Source organism: Stegodyphus dumicola, chromosome 2 (assembly GCF_044657685.1).
Source record: "Stegodyphus dumicola isolate Sdum_Otavi_A_Nest chromosome 2, ASM4465768v1".
Lineage (NCBI taxonomy): Eukaryota > Metazoa > Arthropoda > Arachnida > Araneae > Eresidae > Stegodyphus > Stegodyphus dumicola.
Window position 1 is genome coordinate 82,017,537 of NC_140769.1, and position 20,011 is coordinate 82,037,547.

At 34.8% G+C, this 20,011-nt stretch overlaps 1 protein-coding gene across 2 annotated transcripts in view; it reads right to left on the minus strand.

The window, feature by feature from the left end:
* LOC118191006 (uncharacterized) overlaps positions 1 to 14,595 on the minus strand; it is a 38,569-nt gene extending 23,974 nt beyond the window's left edge. Inside the window, exon 1 of one of the 2 annotated variants that reach the window (XM_035361799.2) lies at positions 14,428 to 14,595. The gene's annotated coding sequence lies outside the window, so the exon portion shown is untranslated. The other variant, XM_035361798.1, reaches the window with a different exon arrangement.
* Between the last annotated feature and the right edge of the window lie 5,416 nt (positions 14,596 to 20,011).

A 20,011-nucleotide genomic window follows, 5' to 3' on the forward strand; every position in this document is an offset into this window, starting at 1 on the left:
CGAACTATGGCCTTCGGACTTCGTCGATTTAGGAAATTTATAAAACTGCAATTGATTTCTTGAAACCTTATCGTACACAGAAAAGTATGGTGTGCATTTAATGGGAAAAGTGACGAAAAGTATTGTAAGCGCGAAAAATTCTGGATATCATATTTCAACAAAAATATACATTTCGACCGCTCTCGAACCCATTTGGACAATTTTCTTTCCGCTAGACGTGTGTACGCACAAATAGAATAAAGAACTCCTTTTTCCAAAACGGACTGTAAAATTGATTCATAAGGGATTTTCTTCGTAATGGGCTGTAGAGTCATTAGGTTATTTTGAGGCTGGAGACGTAAACAATGTCCATTGCGCTCGCCAGGACTCGAGCCCTGGACCTCTCAAATACGCGTCGATTATGCTTCCAATTACACCACGAAGTCATGCAGAAAGAAGGGAAAAATACCTTATGTATCCCTCTTTTAAACGGCGACTGGGGATTAGGGGACAGAATGACCAAATCCTGGTGGCGACGAATTATCGTCCACCACCTTTTAGTTCAGGAGCCACTTGTAGTGCCATTAGCTTTTTTTTTTTTTTTTTTTTTTTTTTGAAGCAGGAGACATGAAAAATACCTCAAGAATACGAGTCGGGTATTCTTACAGTTACAGCAGGAAGGCATGCGGAAAGGAGGGAGAAAATACCTTATAGTGTGTACGTACATACGTATGTATGTACCTATGTATCTCGCATAACTTAAAAGCAGTTAATCGCAGATCGCTGAAATTTTGTTTTTGACGTTGCTATAACATCTAGTTGTGCACCTTTCTTTCTTTCTTTCTTTTTTTTTTTCAACGAAATCGGCCTAACGAAAATATTCATGTTTTGGTAATGTCAAATTGAAAAACAAATTAATTTTCGACAAATAATGGAATCTAAATTTTAATGCGATCTCTAGGATCCTATATTTATATTTTGTAAAGTTTTATACTCGTTATGAAAAAATAAAAAATGCAAGATGTTTGATTTCCATACGACCAAAGTTTAACCAGTATATTTAATTTCAAAATTTGCAATTTCTGATGCCATTTTCAACTTGGCTTGAAGGATTAATTAATTAAATTAGAATAATTCGAGGAATTGCAGCAAAAATATGTATAATTTAATAGGCGTACAGGCGTACAAGGAAGTAATGTGGTGTCCGCATCAGATTGTTTTCACTTTAACGTTTCTTATAAAAACAAATCTACTTCATAATATTTGAAGTGACATTAACAACACAAGCAAAGATATTACTTAATTTATTAAACTTTTATTTTTGCGGTTTCGATGATATTTAAAAATTCCTTCGAATTTTCATTTTAGAAATGCCTGTGAAACCCCTAAATAAGTTGCCTGAAATGGCAGATGTCTTCGGGAAACAGTTTAAAGACCAGTGGTTCCTGTTGATTATTATGTAGGGTTTATATTTATTTTAAGTTTAAACTATCTTTCCTGTCAAGCCTTACTTTCCCCTCGAATTGCCAATGCCAGAGTATGTAAATTTTAGTAGAACGCGCAAGGATTCAAATTGTCAGCGGAAGTAAGCTGAGTTAAATAGAAGGGAAACGAGTTCGAAAGTGTGCTTTTCTTGCTTCACGAGCGTGGAGGTGGCTAGTCAGAAATTGAAGAACCACTCGTTTCGGCCTGTGTGCTTGCCTCGGCAGTTTGTTAATCTTTCAACGTAAATATTCAGAAGTTTGCTGAATTATCAGCGGTATTTTAGAACGCGGTGAGGTTAGTTACGTTTAGAGAGCCTCGTAGTTAGTCACTTGTTATTATCTCTTTTCAGTTTCTTATTTTTATTTTACCGCCGGGTCGGCGTAGTTTGTGAGCGTCAAGAGCACGCATTTGTAATTTCTAAAGTTGAATAAAAAGGGACTTAAACCCTTCTCAAGACTTTGTCTACTTTCTAGTTCTCAGCAGTCACCACTATTGTTGCGTGCAGGTTGGAAGCGCGCAACATTACATTGGCGCCCGAACTCTTGTCGAACTGAAATGGCCGAAAATTGGATGGAAGTTGCTGGACAACAACAAGAAATGGCAAGCCAATTGGAAGGATTTGGATACCTGGTCCAGACGCTGAGAGCGTCAATTAAGCCAAACGCCAATTTCGAGGGAAAAAAATTCGGTGGCGATATTTCTAGAAGACCTAGAAAATCACTTCCAGCTCTACCCTGCGCCTGAAAGACAAAAGGTTGCCATGACCACATCTGCACTAAGAGGACAGGCCGCGCTATGGTGGAACAATATAGGCAAATTTTTATTAGGGGAATTCGGAAGCCAGACATATACATTTGAAAATTTCAAAAAATCGTTATTAAAGGCCTTCCCCATAGTGAAAGATCGAGCAAGGCTAGAAGCCGAACTATACAGTTTTTATCAACGGGATATAGAAGAGTTGACGGACTTTATTCTGCGAAAAATTAAGCTGACGGATATGCTGTATGGGAAGAAACCCGACGCGGAGATTATTGAAATAATCTTACCAAGATTGTTACCTGCTGTTCAAGACTACTTCGAAATTAGAAACCCAAGCACATTGCAGGAGCTCTTCGAATTGGCAGTCAAGTTCCAAAATCGCAGAACAGCAGAAAAAGCTAGAGGGGCATCGTATTCTCAAAGTATCCGAAGGCAATCTTCAAGTGAGCAGACCAGAAATGCAAACCGCTCTTATGGGGAAAAGAGCTATCAAGTTAACTCATCGAAGCTCGAAGGTCAAGGCCCAAAAAGGAAATTTGAAAACAACCGTCCGCGTACCCAGAAGGCAGAAGTTGAAAGGAAAGCTTTAAACGAGTAGAGGGGCCTGTGAAAGCGAGGGTCCAGACCCCGAAAGTTTTGAAAAAACCCTCAAGAAGATACTTAAATACGGGGTCATCGTAAAGAACTCACAGTTACCAATTAAAACAGTCTTGGTTGGCGATGTACCAGTAGAAGTCCTCATCGATACAGGAGCAGAAGGTAATTTTATGAGTGACATTTTTTTCAAGAACTTTAATAGGTTTCGATTATTTAAAAATAAAAACACAGAAATCATAGCAGCGCAAGGACAAACTTGTCATTGTATTGGAAAACTATCTTTAAAAATACAGGTTCAAAACGAAAGCCTTAAAGTATTAATTTTTGTAGTAAAAAACTTGCAAACTCCACTTATTTTAGGTATGGAATTTTTAAAAGCCACGAAGGCCAAACTGAATTTCCAGGAAAGTTCTCTCGTGCTGGAGATGGACCGGAGGGTAGTGGAACCAGTGGAACAACCGCAAGTTGACCTTAGCCATTTGAATGACCATGAAAGTCAAGCCATCCAGAAAGTGGTGAGTACTTTTTCAAACTTGTTTTCAGAACGGCCTGGTAGCTGTCAAATAGTTACGCATGAGATACAATTAACTGCCGACAAACCCTGTAGGCCTAAACCTTATCGCTATGATAAACAGAAAGAGCTAATCGTAGAAGAACATATTCAGGAAATGTTAAAGAACAAAATAATAACGCCCATAAATAGTGAGTACGCGAGTCCAGTTGTACTATGTAGGAAAAAGAACGAGTTTCCTCCTTCGAGAACGAGGGCTTGGAGGTTTGCTATCGATTACAGAAAACTGAATAGTGTTACTAAATTCCCAGTTTACCCTTTGCCGGTTATAGAGGAAATTATTAGAAAGATTAAACCTACAAGATACATGACTACTTTGGACTTAAAGTCTGGCTATTATCAAATAGCTATGAGACCCGAAGACATACATAAAACCGCGTTTATAACAAAATCGGGCACTTATGCATTTTTATGCATGCCCTTTGGGTTGTGTGGGGCCCCATCAACATTCCAGAGAGCTATGGACATTGTTCTAAACCCTGTCCTAGGAAAATCGACTTTAATCTATCTAGATGATATAATTATAACGAGTAGTACGTTGGAACAACATATTAAAGACCTAGAAGAAGTGTTTAAATTATTAAAAGAGGCCGGTCTTACAATTAACGCCTCAAAATGCAAGTTCGCAACTAAAGAACTTAAATATCTGGGTTATAAAATTTAGCAAAAGGGTATAGAAACATAAGATTCAAAAATAAAAGCAATCAAGAATTTCCCACCTCCCAACACCGCCAAGAAACTTTCTTCTTTCCTTGGGTTATGTTCTTATTATCGGTCATTCATAAAAGATTTTGCTAATATTGTTGAACCCTTTGTGATACTTCTTTGACGAAATGAAGCAATTCCAATGATGGAACACAGCAATAACTTTTATTTAACACTCAAAAAAATGGCGACATACAAACAAGAAGAGAAAACATATTCTAACATTTAAAAATAATTTACATTCTTCGTGCGAGAGTCGCACGTGGCACTCGAGTCTGGTTTCGAATATTGCCATTCACAAATAACTTAATGTTCATCTATTTAAATTATTTAAACTACAAGATTTTAATACTATTTAAAGCTGTTACAACCTCTCCCCCAACGGAGAGACTTTTTCCGAAGGGAAAAGTTCTGTAAAATTTGACAGTTTAATAAGCTCGGCTTGCTCATTTGCTTAAAGAGCAAAGGTTATTTCTCTTATAAATTTCTAAATTTCAGGCCAAAAAATTTTAAGTTTTAAACAATACTTTTACACTACATTTAAAAAGAAAGAAATGGAGAACGTTCAAATACATTAGTTGAGCATACATTAAACAATAAAATTAATTCTAAACGTGGTTACATACACTAAGAGTTACATTACTTAATTCTACTCAGAACATCTACGTTCTTGTGCAAAGATCCTTTGCGATGAATGACCTTAAAATTATAAGGTTGTAATGAGAGTACCCAGCGCATCAATCTAGAGTTACATTTGGCGTTGGATTGTAGCCAGACCAAAGGATTATGATCAGTTTGAATCAAGAATTCTTGCTGACCATCCAGATAAAAATGCAGTTTCTTGATAGCGTAGATGATAGCAGCGCACTCCTTTTCAGTAGTACAATAATTCTTTTCAAACTTAGTAAATTTTTTGCTTATATACAAGATAGGATGTTCACGTTGTTCATCATCTAATTGGCATAGTACTATACCCATGCCATTGTCTGAGGCATCGGTTTATATAATAAACCTTTTATCAAAATCGGGAGCATACAGAATTGGTTTCTTGCATAGCAACTCTTTTAAATTTTTAAAAGCTCTGTCACATATTTCAGACCATTGTATATTTCCTTTTTTTGTTACCCCCTTCAAAGCGTCCGTGAGGGGTGAAGCAATTTCCGAAAATCTCGGTATGTACTGGCGATAATACCCTACCAGTCCTAAGAAAGCACGTACTTCTGTTTTGGTTTTAGGTGTAGGATACTCCTTTACAGCCAGGATCTTTACTTCATCCGGGGTTCGTTGTCCTTGTCCCACAACATGGCCTAGGTATCTCACTTGATCTTGTGCAAATTTACATTTTGATGGTTTTAGTCGTAAATTTGCTTTCTGTATTCTCTCTAGAACAGAAGTTAAGTTTTTAAGGTGCTCTTCCCAGTTTTTTGAGTAAATGGCAATGTCATCCAGGTATGGTACAGCGAAACCTTCGCATGCAGCCAGGACTTTAGTCATAACTTTGCTAAAAAAATATGGGGCATTTTTTAATCCAAAGGGTAAACGTAGAGGCCTGAAACTTCCAAAACTAGTTACAAATGTTGCATATCTTTGGGCTCTTTCTGTTAACGGAATTTGCCAGTAGCCTCTAGATAAATCTAATAGGGTAATATATTTTGCTTTTGCTACAGTTTCGATACGTTCTTCAATATTAGGCAAAGGATAGTATTCAGTTTTAGTAACAGCATTGAGTTTACGATAATCAATACAAGGCCGAGGATCCTTTGATGAAGATTCTATCAAAATCATGGGAGATGTATAGTCCGATTCTCCCGGCTCTATAATTTTAAGATCGAGCATTTTCTGTATTTCCCTTTTGAGAATTTCAGTCTGTCGGGGTGACAGTCTGTATGGCTTTATTTGTATTGGTTCGTTATTTAATAGCTCAATATCGTGACAAACTAAGTTTGTTAGTCCAGGATTATTTGAAAAACAACCAGAATATTTCCATAAAATCTTTCGTAAATCTTCTATTTGCTCGGATTTCAACCTTTTCTCGAGTTCATTCTCTTCTATGATGTCCGAGAAATTTAATATACTTGGATTGGAAGGTAAACGAGGAATGTCCATTTCTAAGTCTCCTTCCACTTCAGTTATCATATTAATCATTTCTGGTCTTTTGTAATATGGTTTAAGCATGTTAATGTGATATACTTGATTTGGCTCATTTTGTTCCTCGAAACTTACAATATAATTGGTTTCTGAAATTTTCTGCTCTATTTTTCCAGGTCCTTTCCACTGTACTTCTAGTTTATTTTGACGATTCGTTGATAAAACAAGAACTAAATCTCCTCTAGCAAATTCTCTTTTCACTGCGTTTCGATCGTACCATGTTTTCCTCCGTTGTTGAGCTTCTTTCATGTTTTCCACGGCAAGTTCCTGGCATTTCTTCATTCGATTAATAAGTTTGAAAACGTAACTGACAACATTATTACTTTCTTCAATCGGTTCTAGCCACTGCTCATAAAGTAAAGTGACTGGCGTTCGTAGGTTTTTGCCATGAACTAATTCTGCTGGTGTAAAACCAGTGCTTTCGTGTGTGACTGTTCTGAGAGCAAAAAGAACTGATGGTAGATAATTCTCCCAATCCGAAGTCGCTCCTATACATACGACTCTTAACACCCTTTTTAGCGTTCTATGGAATCGCTCAACGGGATTACTCTGCGGATGATACACAGAGCTTCTTACATGTTTAATGCCGAAACGCTCCAAAAATTCCTCTGTCAAAGCACTGACGAAAGAGGTCCCCTGATCTGTTTGGAACACTTTTGGGAAACCCATACGACTGAAAATCTGTAAGAAAGCATCAATCACAGATGACGAAGAAATGTCTGTCACCGCTACAGCATCTGGATATTTGGACGACATACACAGAGCTGTAATAATATATTTTTTTCCAGTCTTTGAAATAGGTAGCGGACCAACGGCATCGACATTTATTTTAGTGAATATTTCGGAAATTACTGGTACTAATGTCATTGGAGCCTTCTTTTTGTCATTTCCTTTTCCAGCGCGCTGACAAGCATCACAGGTTCTTACAAAATCTTCAGTTTCTTTGTAACACCTCGTCCAGTAAAAATATCTAGCAAGTCTGTCTTTGGTCTTTTTGACACCCAAATGACCAGAAGTTCCTTCGTGGCACATCTTTATAATTGACGGCTTGAGTTTTTCAGGTATAACGACAAGCTGTCTTTCAAAGCCCATTTTATCCGTCGTTTTTTTAACTAAAAGTTCTTTTCCTGTCAGACTATAGTTCTCATTTTTGCATGTACCTTCTTTAACTTCTTGGATGATTTTAGACAGTTCCTTATCAGCAAGCTGAAGTTGTGCAATTTCTTCTGAGTCAATTTTTACCAGTTTCATGAGAGCTTCATCTTCCGTATTTAGTTCCGGTAAATTATCTTCTTCTTCAAAAACATATCTGGATGCTTTATTTTCTTCCTTCATCGGTTCCAAGAGCTTCTCTTCAGCTATTTCTCTTTTCCTTTGAGCTCTAGTAGAGACAGCATTAACCTGGTGAGGACAACTATCAGGCTCCTTTCTTTGTTTATTCAACAGTGTAAAAGTTCGATTGCCTAATAAATACCTTCCTTTGTCGAGTTCATTTCTAATAATGGCAGCCTTAGTTATTACTCGCCCAAGATCGCAATTTAGTTCGATCTCAGCCAATGGTAAACAGGTTGGATTCAAGTCTAATGGCTGTTGCACCCACACATTTTCACCTGTCAGCATTTCCGGTGTGATGTATTTGCGACAAACTATATCAATACTAGCACCTGAATCCCTTAATATAGGAATTTTATGACCATTTACGTAACCCATACTAGTATAAGGTAATAGAAATTTATCCTCTGGTTTTGCACTAATTCTGTTAAGATTAGCAGGAGATTCAGTACTATTCTTAAGTTTTGGACATTGGGGCCTTAAATGTTGATAGGACCCACACTGATAGCATTGTGGCGTCTTTCGTTTTTCATATTTATCATCTGGACGTGGACTTCTAGGTCTATGAAACAAGCTTTGCGTATTAAATCCTGATGACATTTTGTTTTCAGTTTTATTTTTATTATCTGAACTCAATTTACCTTGAGTTAGTGCATTGTATCTTTCTTTCTGCCTATCCACTACAGGCTTTTTTTTAAAGTTTCCGCAAACGTTTTCATAGGCATCAAGTTTTTCAGCTAATTTTTTAGATGAAATCATCTCTACCCACTCATCAAGAAAATGATCTCGAATTTCAGGAGGAACTCGACGCTTAAGTTGGTCAATCACCATCAAATCTAGCAACTGATCAAAAGTCTTAACTCCTAGACCAGTCACCCATTCCTTGCAATAATTTTCTATTTCATAATTGAAATCCACCCATGTGGATTCGGTACTCTTTTGATGTTTCATAAGTTTCTGCCTAAACTTTTCCGGGCTTAGTTTAAACCGTCTTAACAATAAATTCTTTACGTGTTCATAGTCTTTAGCTTTATCGGAGGGTTCTCTAGCTATTAACTGGGTTACTTCGTAAGGAAGTAGTCCTAGTAAATGAGATACAAATTCTTCTTTATCAATTTTAGCCCATTCTGCTTGCCTTTCAAACAATAGCAAATATAGACTGATATCTCCTTTCTTGTCATCGAATTTCTGCATAAGGTGACGCAGCTCCGTTTTCGGCCGGATCTGTCCGGTATTTTGAGACTTTGTCTCTGCTTCAAGTCTTAATCTCTCTAATTCATACTGTTCTTTCCTTCTCCGCTCTTCCGCTTCTTCCTGTCTCCTACGTTCTTCTCTTTCCCTTTCCTCCCTCTCTTTCCGTTCTTCTCTTTCCCTTTCCTCCCTCTCTTTCCGTTCTTCTCTTTCCCTTTCCTCCCTCTCTTTCCGTTCTTCTCTTTCCTCCCTCTCTTTCCGTTCTTCCCTTTCCTCCCTCACTTTCCGTTCTTCTATTATTGTGTCTAAGACTCCTTTGACGAATACTTCATCATAATCTCTACTTTCAACAATTTTCTGTTTTAAATCGACTATTTTCAAATCTGCAGTCACATGAACTCCCAGTTCAGCCGCGAGATTTTGCAAATCTTCCTTACGAGTTCTTCCTAAGTAAGACATTGTTTCTATGTTTAAAATTAACGAACACTGTTTTCTTTATATTTCCTCAAAATAGCTCAATTCAATTACTTTAATTAATTAATGCAGTCAGGAATCACGAAATTAAATGCACTTTGTTAAGTACGTATACCTCAAAAATGAAATATTTAAATTATATGAAGTTCATTCTCTCTACCACATTAATTGTGATTAAAATAAGAATAATAACATAGAGCAATATATATATATGTCTACCGTCTGCACAACTAAAATGAATATTAAATATAATATCAAATACGGTAATAAAATAAGACAATTTAATATTAACAGGAAATAATAATCTGGTATCGCTAATATTGCGTTCAGTGATGAACTAATAAAATAAAGCAATTCTATATGAACAGGAAGTAATAATCTGGTATCACTAATATTATGTTCAGTGATGAACTAATAAAATAAAAATACGCACGATTATTCGATCTTGGTCGGTGCCTCCAAAATAATTATGACTGTGATACTTCTTTGACGAAATGAAGCAATTCCAATGATGGAACACAGCAATAACTTTTATTTAACACTCAAAAAAATGGCGACATACAAACAAGAAGAGAAAACATATTCTAACATTTAAAAATAATTTACATTCTTCGTGCGAGAGTCGCACGTGGCACTCGAGTCTGGTTTCGAATATTGCCATTCACAAATAACTTAATGTTCATCTATTTAAATTATTTAAACTACAAGATTTTAATACTATTTAAAGCTGTTACACCTTGTTAGTAATTAAAAGAAAGAAAAGTAAATTCACGTGGACAGCAGAAGCAAATACCGCATTCGGAAGGTTAAAAGAAGCGCTTATCAATGCCCCTGTTTTGAAATTCCCGGAGGGGGACGAAAACCTGGAAATTGCAGCAGATGCGTCGGACTATGCTGTGGGTGCGGTTCTTATGCAAAATGACCATCCTTTGGCATTTTTTAGTAAAACGTTGAATCATACACAAAGGAATTATACAGCTACAGAGAGAGAAACATTAGCCGTATTAATGGCTGTACACAAATTTCGAGTTTATTTCGGCAAAGCGCCAGTAACAGTCTTTTCGGATCATGCGGCGGTTGGTAGACTTTACTCGGGGAAAAACCTAACGCCCAGGTTAATAAGATGGGTTTTAAAACTCCAAGAATATAATCTCATAATCAAATATAAACCGGGTAAGGAAAACAATGTAGCTGACGCACTTTCTCGTATAAAACTGGACGATGAAGGCAATGAACTTAAATGCGCTGTGTTGACTTCAAAAATTTTAGATTCTAGAGATACAATTATTGCTGAATTGAAAGCTGATCCTGAATTTGGAAGTATCTATGCATATTTGAAAGACACCGAAAGCTTTGAGCACACAGATATCGATGCGATAAGAAATAGAGCAGAAAACTATGAAATAATAGATAATTTATTATTTTATACGAAAACAACAAACGAAAATCTCGAGTACAAACCAGTCATCCCAGCCTCGCTTCGATTAAGCATTTTTAAGGAATTACACGACGCGAAAACAGCGGGTCATTGAGGGGTCAGAAAGACTTTAAAAAGGGTACGCGAGGCGGTATATTTCCCGCAATTATACAAAATAGTAACTGCGTATGTCAGGTCCTGCAATCAATGTCAGTTAATAAATGATATTAATTACAGCCAGGCCGGGTACTTAAATAGCATTCGCGCTACATTTACGAATGGAATTTTAGGCATAGATCTTCTTGGTCCTTTTCCCCAGAGTGAGTTAAAGAAAAATCGTTTTCATTTAGTAATTGTAGATCATTTTTCAAAATGGACAGAAATTGTTCCACTTAAACGCGCGTCAGCCAAAACAGTCCCAGATGCATTCTTACACAGATACATTTTAAAATACGGAGCACCGATAAAAGTCATTAGCGATAACGGTAAACAATTCGTTAGTCAAATATTTGAAAACATATGCACTGGACTTGGCATACGCCATATCAAAATGGTTCCGTATAGACCACAGGCAAACATAGTAGAAAGAGTTAATAAAAACATTGTAAAAATAATTCGAAATAGACAAAAGTTATATTATGATAGAAAACGCCGTGAAGCAGATTTTAAAGTTGGGGATAAAGTGTTGAAGCGGAAATTTTCTTTATCAAGTGCCCCAGACAATTTTACTGCAAAGTTAGCTCCAAAATTTGAAGGCCCCTATGTAATTCAGGAAATCAAGGGAGTCGTAGGGAAATCTGTAAAGCAAGTCCCGACCAGGTGAAAAAATATTATAATCAAAATGATTTTGAAATCCTTAAAAGTTTCTTGCAGGACTCAAGCGTAAAAGAAATAGAAGGTCCAGAAGTAACGTCACCCGTTCCACCACCCAAAAAGCAGAGAACTGAAGAGAAACCTAGCCCTTCTACAACCCATGCGACGGTACCGAAAAGAAGAAATGAAAACTTTCAGACTCCAGCATTTAAGAAATACAAGAAAGCAAAGCCGCCGCGTAAAGAAACCTTGGTAAAGAGGAAAACACTACTTACAACGTATCGCAGTAGAAATTCTACATCGAGAAGAACGCTTCCAGGGCCAGAGAGTCAGGTGCAAACAAGGCCGCCGTTCCCGAGAACGAAAAGACAGCAGGAGGAAAGAAAAGACAACCACCAACGGAAGAAATTCAAGCAGGATTCAAGACCGGAGGAGGCTAAGACCAGCCGTCCAGGGGAAAAACGGAAAAGACAGCAACCCGACGACTACCACTCCAAGAGGCCAGCATGCAGAGGGCGAAAAAGAAATATCAACATGGACGACACTCGGAGGACACTAAGGAGAAGACTGACGTCGATGAAACCTATAACGTGGGAGCATTTCTGCCAGAAGAGAATGTCGGAGTTCCAATCATCGAAAACTCAAAGATAAGTTAAAATCTTCTATAAAATTTTTTTTTCTTTTGTTCCGAAATGTTATGCGTAAATACGAAGTTCTATGTTTTGACGGAAGTCAATTTGTCTCGGTTGAGACATAGTTTTGTTTTACTTTACTTAGCTAAGGCAAAAGTATTATTTTCTTTAAGTATAAAATCTAAGAACAAGCAGTTTCTGTTGGTCGAAAGACCAACCAAAATTTGGCCAAAGATAAAAATAACTTCGTATTTTTGTATTAATAAGAACTTTAGTTTCAGTGCCGCCAGCTTGGCGAAGAATGAGTAAAGTAAATATTTATTTTTCTCTTATTCATTTTATGGTAAATTGTAAAAATCATATGTATTAGAATTTTGTAAATATACGTAAATACTTGAAAGTTATGTAAAAGTAGAATTTAGTCTAGAAGCATAAAATTTTAGATGCTAAAAGTAAATGCTCAAAAGCAATGAATTCAAATTTAAGTATTAAACTGTAGATAAAATCATGCTTTTGAGCGAAAGCCTGCATGTCTAAAGATGAATGAGGGGGAAGTTAGAATGAATGTGTTTTGTAGGGTTCTCCACCTACACTTGAATTTTAAGAATGTTAAAGTAGCTCATCGAGTTGTAGAATGTCGAGTAAGGTGTGTCTATTTGGTCGTTGAATTCTAACAAATCATTGTGGTTAGGGGAAGTGTTGTAATACTAAAACACGAATATTCCCGTTTGACACCACACATGGTGGAGAGCCAGGGTAAAGTTAAATTCATGTTTGAATACTTGAATGAATGTGAATTAAGCAGTAACTAAGGAAAATAAATCGTTCAAAAACAAAAACGTATTCAGTGTCAAGAAAGTGTAAATTATAATGTATTTAGAAAGATACTGATACTTATTCCTTCCAGATGCTGGAAGGAAGAGAACAGATTGATTGCTGAAGTCCAGGAAAGGTTGCTGTAAGAAGAGAGAATTAAATAAGTATCTACAGAAATTTATTCTACCTTTTGTGAGATAACAGATTTTTTTTTATGTAAACGAGGCTCTTAAAATTTAGTTCAGAATTGTGGAAACTTTTCAACAGGTCGTTTCTAGGACCTGCTTCCAAGTTTACCAAATTCTGGCAGCGGCAAATGTAGGGTTTATATTTATTTTAACTAACATTTATTTCAAGTTTAAACTATCTGTCCTGTCAAGCCTTACTTTCCCCTGGAATTGCCAATGCCAGAGTATGTAAATTTTAGTAGAACGCGCAAGGATTCAAATTGTCAGCGGAAGTAAGCTGAGTTAAATAGAAGGGAAACGAGTTCGAAAGTGTGCTTTTCTTGCTTCACGAGCGTGGAGGTGGCTAGTCAGAAATTGAAGAATCACGCGTTTCGGCCTGTGTGCTTGCCTCGGCAGTTTGTTAATCTTTCAACGTAAATATTCAGAAGTTTGCTGAATTATCAGCGGTATTTTAGAACGCGGTGAGGTTAGTTACGTTTAGAGAGCCTCGTAGTTAGTCACTTGTTATTATCTCTTTTCAGTTTCTTATTTTTATTTTACCGCCGGGTCGGCGTAGTTTGTGAGCGTCGAGAGCATGCATTTGTAATTTCGAAAGTTGAATAAAAAGGGACTTAAACCCTTCTCAAGACTTTGTCTACTTTCCAGTTCTCAGCAGTCACCACTATTGTTGCGTGCAGGTTGGAAGCGCGCAACATTACAATTAATAAAAGAAATAATTAAAAAAATAGCCTAATATATTAATTATAAAATCTTTCTCTGCGTAGTTTGATATAGACATTTAAATAATAAAAACTAGAATAAAATAAAATCATGCAAAATGCAATGATAAGAATTGCGTGTATTTGAGTTAAAATTCAGTAATATATTTGGTATATTATATCACATGCAGCGACTTATCCTTAACAAAAAAATATGACTTAACATAAAAGCAAATAATATTTATATAGCCGTAACTGTTTTGGGTAATTTCTAAATATCATAAAAAGCTGTTCTTTCTTTTAAACTAGCCGTTAAATTAAAAAACTTACCTCATAACGGATGATTTGCAGCTTTCTTCTTTATCCATTTTTAAAACTGTAGCAACACAAGTATGTATAACTGATCCTCTGTTATATTTATTAAAGGCATGTTTAAGAATTATTTCAGTTTCAATTTTCTTGAAGGAGAATTTATTTACAAAATTTATTATTACATATAAAAAATCTATTTTCAACTTGAAAATTTTGTTCAGTAAAAACTATACGCAATTCTTTCATTACCACTATTTTAAATATATTCTTAATCTCACAATAAGAGCAAATTAATTTATCTAAAACTTACAGATTCTTCCTCTTGAGTGTAACGCTATCCGCAATAGTGTTCAGAGCTTTATAAGATAAAGCCACTCAAAGATATTTCGCAATGGTTTAGAAGAAAGGCGTTCAACTTCTTTTAATCAATTCAATCCTCAACTGAAAACAATTTCTCGAATTCTCTAAGATCAATAGCTGCTATCAATAGTTAGCCACTTAGAGCCCGTGGTGGCTGTAACAATCACTAAAGCGTTCAGATTTAAAAAAAATAAGTCGGCTAATCTGAGAATAACCGCTTAATCTTTCGTTGTAATAGATATAAGCTCTATTATATTTTCAAGACGCATATCTTTAAGATAAATATATATCTTACTATAACACACAAGTTTTAAAGATACCACGTAGCAGTTTTTGCCAACATACCGAATTTTCTGGAAAATAAAATTGGGGCAGCAGAGGTTAACTAAAATATATGCATTGATTGAAAATACTGTAGAATGTTAATCATCCGGATTGCTTGCTTTTCCTATCAAGCAAAATTAACTTACTTACACGTTTTTAATCATTTTTGGGCAAAGACAATATGAAAAATAGTACTTTGTACAACAGAGTACCTATTTTTTTAAAAAAGAGCTTTTCTTTAAAATTCTTTTGTTGAATTGTTAATACATGTAAGTTGATCTGCAATAGCCAGCAAACTTTAACTTTAAAATTTAAAAGCAGTTATGGGCAACATAAAGGTCTACTGCTGCTGATATATTCCACCGAAACTTTACTGTACGAATATAAATTATAGATATAAAATAAAGTAGAGCCATTTCTAAGCCAATAAATATATCTTAATTTATTTCTTAATAAAAATAAATAGGTTATGCGTTAATTTTCGCACAAATAAAATAAAAATTCTTTATTTAATTTGAGTGTTGTAAGTGAAAACATAAATACGTGCTTAAGGCTTTAGATTTACGTGAATAAAAATGAATTTTGTGGTTTTTATTTTATTTGAAACAGAAATAAAATCATGAAATTCATTTTCTTTGTTTTCATTTCCATTTCGGATTTAATCTGAGCTGCGTGTTGAGACAAATAAAAAAATTGCTGTTGCTTTTGGGCGAAATGCAATGAATTTTGTATTTCTTTTCCAGAAGATTATAACTTTTATTTCTTTACTGTATAACTTTTATTGAAATAAAAATACGGTAAAAGATAAAAAAAACCTCATTTGTGTTAAAAAGAAGCCTTTCTAATTGTACAAATATTGATGTGATGCCGTTTAATACAGATATTTAATATTGTGTTACCTGGCATTTTGTTTTGAAAGACATTCTAATAAGACATTCTAATTTCCCAAATATTGATATGGTTTTCCATTTAATCTAGATATCTGGCATTCTGCTATGCAGACAAAATATCTGAAGACACATTTTATTTATCAACATACCAATAAATTTGGTAGTTAATTCTCTCCTTCCTTACCGCATGCTTCATATTGCCCCACGAAGATATGCGGTAAGGAAAAAGGAAATTCATTATATTCTCACCTATTTAAAGTGCGACTGGGAAGCTGGGAAATCATTCGTTAAATTTAGGTGGCCACGAATTATCGCCAACTCCAAATTAATTAATTAATGAATATGAATTAATGTATGGTTAATGAATATGATTACTCTCGAATTAGTACATCAAATGTCTAAGAATATACCGTATTAATCTAAATATAAGGCGGTTAGTTTCAACTTAAAACGACCTTTTAATGATTTATCTTAGAAGGGCAATATTAGAAGAACACATTAAGGCAATTTACGGCGCAATAAAATTAACATTAATTTTAACATTAGCATAAATTTTTAACATTAGAGAAAAAGAGGGTGAGTTTTGTCTGGAAAATTATTTAGATATTTTGATACCTTTCTTATGTAACACTTTCAGCATATTAAGTTGATATAGATGAAGTCGTTTTATATTATTATGCAAAAACATTTTTCTTTGTAATGTACTTTAAAAAATTAGACTTGCTTTAAAAGGAGGCTATCTTATGTTCAACAAAATCTGGTAACTATTTAACATTCTAAACGCTCACAGAAAATTTAACATGCTACAATAGGTATTGTCAAAATATCACTGTTTTTATGAACAATATCGATTACCTATCAATAAATTATCTTAAGTTCGGATATTTTATTATCGTTTAAATAATCAATATTAGCCAAGTTCTAATAGTTTTTTTGCTTCCTGTTTCAGAAATGAATCTGCTGAGAAAACAAGGTATTAAATATAATCATGTTCATTCAGTATTTGCATTTTGTTGGTTACAGCGAGAAGCAGAATATTTAAATTCAATATAAACTCTAGTTTAACCATCACAGCTCAATAAGAAGAATTAGGATGAATCTGTCAACCGGAAGAAAGAAGACATACCTATATTCTTTAACAGGGTGTCTGATGCTCATGTGATGTTGCGTATTTAATGTCCTCGTGAAGATACTTCAAAACATAAACAAGCGATTGTTTATCGTGTAAAACTAAAATACTATAATACTTTATACAAAGTAACAGAAAGTTTTTGCGGGACATTAAATTTAACATGAACTGATTTCCAAGAAAATCGTTTAGGAATAAAACCGTATTACTTTTATTTCTTGCAAGTTTTAAGAATTATAAACCGTCGCATAAGGAAAATTGCTCGTAAACTACTTTTAACTAGCTATCAAACAGGATATTTCTGGAATCTTACCGAATCGCCAGATATTAAGCTCGGAAAACATCTGTTATTTAATGAATATGAGAAATTTCTGACAGACGCTCATATATACTAAGATTACTTGGATATAGCAAAGCATGAGGGATATCTGCCTAAGTGGAGGGATGTCTTCTTCAAGTATGGAAAATTGGCTGATATTCAGGTTGCACTTTGGAGAAACCATGAAAACAAGCCAGTGCTCTCGCTCGGGGCCCACCAGCGGCTGAGCGGTAAAGTCGCTGAACACTAGTAGTTCGGTCCGAGGCTCGAATTCCGCGAACGGGCTGACTGCATGGGCGTTTTCGTGGTTTTCCCCACGTGTAACGTGTATACGAGTCAGTTTCCCTTAGAAAGTCCTCCACAAAGGCATTTCTTTCCCTAGGCAGATAGTCCTAGTGCGCTTTGCCGTAATTAAATTAAACAAACCTCTTGCTTGGGATCGAACACAGGTTTTTTTACTCTCACTCTTCAGGGGTTTTAACCGTATGGCCATTGGTGAGGAGCTGCTAGGTCTTGCCTGATGGTCTGTTGTGACACAGTTGAATGCCATGAAACCTCAAAATATGTGGAAATTTAAGTATACATTTTAAAATTTAGTTTTCTTTTTCAACTCGATATTTATATAAATCAGCCTTTTCTATGAAAATATTAAAATTTTCATAAATTTCCTTATTATGCCTTAGATCATGCCTGTTAATATTTAATTTTAAAAATTGGAAATATTAAACAGATAGAAAAAATGCATTTTTAAGGTCATTTGCGTGTTGTTCTATTATAAAAACAAATGCCATGACAAACTTTGTGAACTTGTTAACCGGAATCTTCAAATTTAAAAGTGAGACTGGTAAAATGATAACAATATAACAATAATAATTAAAAATGCAAAATACATTACGTATTGTAAATGCATTATGTATCAAGATTATGCTTGTTTAATTAAAGGATTCATCATCGAAAATGTTGAAAATAACAGACTAACATGTCGTTAAATTATGAAGATAGTTAACGAGAAAATTAGAGAAATTACATTAATAAGAAATATTTTTTCCACAGTTATAACTGTCTTAGAAACAAGTCACATTAACCACAATGGGATTATAGATTAGGATAAGAAGTAAGTAAACAAACAATCTTGCACCTCATGGATGATAATATGTTATCATTACTTTTGGCACTCCCAGGAAGTTTTTTGTAGAAAATTCTATTGCTTGTAAGACATTCGCAATAAAAATAATGAATTCTAATTTCAATAAAATATCCTACGCCATACACCAAAGTGCTTTTAATAGTATAATGTAAAGGTTAGGTAAACAAAATGTGTGTAAAATTGTTTTAATTGCAAGAAAAACATCATAAATTCAGTGTTAAAAATAATGACTTCCTCATGCTCGAGTGAGTGCGAAATACTTATTTTAAATTATTTACTCTTGAACAAGATATAATATTTAAGACGTATTCAGAATTTTTGGTGTATGACAATAAATTTAAGGAGCGAGGAAAACTGCATATTATTCATCAATAATTTTTTGCTAAAAGAGCAAAAAGGAAATTTAAGCCTATAAAAACTGACCGAATCAATGATTCACGAACTGAGGTTTCTCTTCTAGAACCATGTCAACGGTAAGGCGACATACATACAGACAGAGCTTATAATCTTTACGCGTCTGCTAGGGAAAATAATCGAGTATCTGACTGACTACCAATCATGGTCGAGGGTCGGATGATTGTGCAGGCATGCCTTTATTAAAATATCTATGAAAATTTCATTATTTGCGGTGTTTTATCTATACAGAACAAGATAAATTTACTAGTATACTAAGTTGTTGTTAAATGAAAGAGTACGTTAGTATCAATATAAAAGAATATTAGCATATATTGCAGGAAAAATATGTTGACGAGCCATTAAAAATTGGCAAAATTATTTTGAGCTGAAAAATTAAAGAATCACATTAATTATGAGAGATAAAATTACAGTTTTCCGTTTTTAGAAATAAGAAATTTAAGTGCTTTATAAGTCCTTAGGGAAAATATATGGTTGCATATTAAACATTTATGAATGCCAAATAAAAACAGAATGTTGGCAGTAGTTAATATTCACGTTGACATAAAACTCCTACAGGTTTCATGGAATATTTATTCAGCCAGTTCCTTTTAAAGCAATTAAAAATAGCGTCAGAAGCTAAAATTCTTCAGAAGTGATGCATGTAGTGGCAGAAGTGATGTGGAAATAAGTGTCGGTGAGTGATATCTAAAATAGAGCGTCGAAATTAGACAGAGCTTTGTTAAAAAATTTTCCGCTACATCAGCGGATTTTATGCTATTTTATTTCAAAAGCGTTTGAACGCTTTTGAAAACATCTCATGTGCACATCACATGACTTCCTTGTACGGAATATTAAATTATAGGCACTTTTTCCTGCCGTTCATTTAAACTTATTTCCTTGAATTTCATTAGAGATATATTTCTCATTCAATTAATTCAGTTCTCACTTCTCGACAAGGCAAAAATACATAAAACCTCAAAATATCTATATTAAAAATTGAAAGATATAAAAAAACATAAAACACCAAATGCAGATAAAACAATTAAAAAATTACAATTAAAATTACAGTTTCTACTCAAAAAGAAGAAATTCGGCCAGCGGGCAAGAAGGCAGACATTTCGGTGCACAAAACTGAAAGTTTACTTTTGGTCTCACTCGGCAAAAAGACACTGAAGGCGTAAAAACTGTTTTGTGGACGCGGTGCTACTTTGGTAGACGGTTGCACGGATTCTTGACGATTTACGTTGGCGCAGTTGTTGGCGCGGTTTTAACAGTAGTCAGCCATTTTGAAAAACGCTGTTTTTATGTATTTTATGCATCGTAAAGTAT